This window comes from Camelina sativa, chromosome 5, assembly GCF_000633955.1.
Source record: "Camelina sativa cultivar DH55 chromosome 5, Cs, whole genome shotgun sequence".
Classification (NCBI taxonomy): Eukaryota; Viridiplantae; Streptophyta; class Magnoliopsida; order Brassicales; family Brassicaceae; genus Camelina; species Camelina sativa.
Window position 1 is genome coordinate 21,769,439 of NC_025689.1, and position 3,545 is coordinate 21,772,983.

Here is a 3,545-nt window from a genome sequence, read left to right on the forward strand (position 1 = left end):
CAACCCGCATCCCGAGCACCACCTCATCTTGATACTTAGTCGCACAACCAACCACCCCTAAGCGACCAAATATCAAGAGAGATGGGCTGGAATACTCCGTACCCGCTCCAGCCACGGACTACAACTCGGACCCGGCTAGACAAGCTCAAGTCGCGGTCTGCTTCTCAAACCACTTCTTAAACCTTGCCTTCATCCTCGCCTCGGGCTCCCAAGTCTGCTCCTCTACTCCGTCACAGTCCCACAGGACTCTCATCAAAGGAATCTTCTTCTTCCGAAGTTCCTTGACTCTCCTCTCGAGCACCTTCACTGGTCTCGCCTCTAAAGTCATGTTAGGGTGAAGATCCTCAGGAATCTTAGCCATTAGCTGATCACCCTCGTGAAGACACTTCCTCAGCATCGACTGAAATATCTTGTGGAACGCACGCATAACCTCAGGCAACTCCAACCGGTATGCCACTGGTCCCACCCGCTCAACCACGCTGAACGGACCCATGTACCTCGGACTCAACTTAGTCTCTGTTAATGACCTGTTCGGACCCCGCAACATGGCCATCTTGAGGTACACTCTATCACCAACCTGAAACTCAAGATCCTTTCTCCTCTTATCAGCATAGCTCTTCTGCCGATCCTGAGCCTCCTTCATGTTCAGCCTCAAAACCCGAATCTTCTCCGAGGTCTCCTGAACAAAATCTGCACCAAATATGCTCCTCTCCCCCACCTGAGTCCAACATAAAGGTGTACGACACGGCCTCCCATACAGGGCCTCATAAGGAGCCATCCCAATACTAGCCTGGTAGCTGTTGTTATAAGCAAACTCCACCAAACTCAAGTGATCTGCCCAATGACCACCCCAATCCAGCACACACATCCTCAATAAATCCTCCAAAATCTGGATCGTCCTCTCTGACTGACCGTCCGTCTGAGGATGGTAGGCTGTACTCATATGCACTTTCGTGCCCATCTCTGCCTGAAACGCCCTCCAGAACACCGAAGTGAACTTGGAATCTCTATCAGACACAATACTAGCAGGTACACCATGCAATCTGACTATCTCCCTCACATACTTCTTGGCCAAAACCGCTGCTCCATCAGTTTTCTTGATGGCCAGAAAATGTGCAGACTTAGTCAAACGGTCCACAATGACCCAAATAGCATCAAACGTCCTCGACACAGGTAAACCTACCACGAAGTCCATCGTGATCAAATCCCACTTCCACTCTGGAATGGGTAAACTCTGTAACAAACCACCAGGAACCTGATGCTCCGCCTTCACCAGCTGGCAAGTATCACACTTCGCCACCCAGTCAGCTACGTCCTTCTTCATCCCGACCCAGTGATAATACCGCTTGAGATCACGGTACATCTTGGTCGCCCCTGGATGAATAGAGAACTTGCTCGAATGAGCCTCTCTCAGTATCTCCTGCCTCAAATCCTCACCCTTGGGCACACAGATCCGACCATGCACAAGGATAGTACCATTAGCAGAAACCTGATACTCTGCACCCGCAGCCTTAGAGGCATTCACCAGCCCCTCATCACTCTCCTGAGCTAACCTCACTCTGCTCAACAAATCTGCTCTATCAACTGCCTCCAAACCCAAAGGTTCTTGTGAGATAGCACACAAACTCAATGCACTAATCTCACCTACCAACACCTCCATATCCTGCTCCTGAGCCGAAGCCACCCGCTTCCGACTCAAGGCATCTGCAACCAGATTAGCTTTACCAGGATGGTAAGCTATGTCCAAATCATAATCCGCTACTAACTCCATCCAACGCCTCTGCCTCAAATTCAGCTCAGGCTGAGTAAAAATGTACTTCAGACTCTTGTGATCTGTAAATACCTGTACCTTCCCACCATACAGATAGGATCTCCAAATCTTAAGAGCAAAGATCACTGCTGCCATCTCCAAATCATGAGTAGGATAATTAGCTTCATGCTTCCGCAACTGCCGCGAAGCATAGGCTATAACCTTCCCCTGCTGCATAAGTACACAACCCAACCCCACCCTAGAAGCGTCTGTATACACAACATAAGGCTCGTCCTACTCAGGCAGTGCTAACACCGGCGTGGTAGTCAACATCTGCTTGAGACTTGCAAAACTTGCCTCACACTCTGGTGACCACACAAACGGGACATCCTTCCCTGTAAGCTTAGTCATCGGCTGAGCCATACTCGCAAAACCCCGAACAAACCTCCTGTAGTAACCTGCTAACCCCAGGAAACTCCGAATCTCAGTGGCACTCTGCGGCCTCGGCCACTCTCTGATGGACTGAATCTTCTCTGGATCCACTGAAACTCCCTCAGCTGAAACAATATGACCCAAGAACCCCATCTCATGCTGCCAGAACTGCACTTACTCAGCTTAGCAAACAACTTCTGCTCCCGCAGCTTCTCCAAAACTGCTCTCAAATGTACTGCATGCTCCTCAGGACTCTTAGAATATACCAGGATGTCGTCGATGAAAATGATGACTGACACGTCCAGAAACTCTTGGAACAAGTTGTTCATCAATCTCATAAACGTAGCTGGCGCGTTTGTCAACCCAAACGGCATCACCACAAACTCATAGTGCCCATATCTCGTCCTGAAGGCTGTCTTCCTCACATCTGCCTCATGAATAGGGATCTGATGATAACCTGAAGCCAAGTCGATCTTGGAGAACCAAGTAGCACCCCTCAACTGATCCAACAACTCATCAATCCTCGGGAGAGGGTACTTGTTCTTCACAGTAACTCGGTTCAAACCCCGGTAGTCAATACACAACCGAAAACTCCCATCCTTCTTCTTAACAAACAACACCGGAGCTCCCCACGGTGAACAACTAGGACGGATAAAACCCTTGCCCAACAAATCCTCCAGCTGCTTCTTCAGCTCTGCCATCTCTGCTGGAGCCATCCTGTAAGGAGCCTTGGATAACGGCATCGTCCCCGGTTCCAGCTCAATGGTAAAAGGATCCGACCGAGATGGTGGTAATCCCTGCAATGACTGGAACACATCCTCAAAGTCCTCCACAACCGGAATACCGCTAACCGTAGACTTCCCCACTGACTCTGGCATAGATATAGTAACCAGATAGGCCTCACGGCCCTTCTCGATCATCTTCCCTGCCTGAACGGCTGAGATCACGAGACTCCCCGAAGTCGGTCTAATACCCTGAAAAACCAACTTCCCTCCTGGACGCTCAAACTCCACTCTACCTCGATAGCAATCCAAATGCACCTTATGCCGATGCAACCAATCCATACCAAGAATAACGACATACAACTCCACTGGGCTGATAAGCAAATACGCTGGCCACGACTCTCCTGCGATCTGAATATCAACTCCTCCAGCTCGTCCAATAACCCTCAGGAACTTGCCTCCAGCAACTCTGACAACTCCNCAGCTGCTTCTTCAGCTCTGCCATCTCTGCTGGAGCCATCCTGTAAGGAGCCTTGGCTAACGGCTTCGTCCCCGGTTCCAGCTCAATGGTAAAAGGATCCGACCGAGATGGTGGTAATCCCTGCAATGACTGGAACACATCCTCAAAGTCCTCCACAACC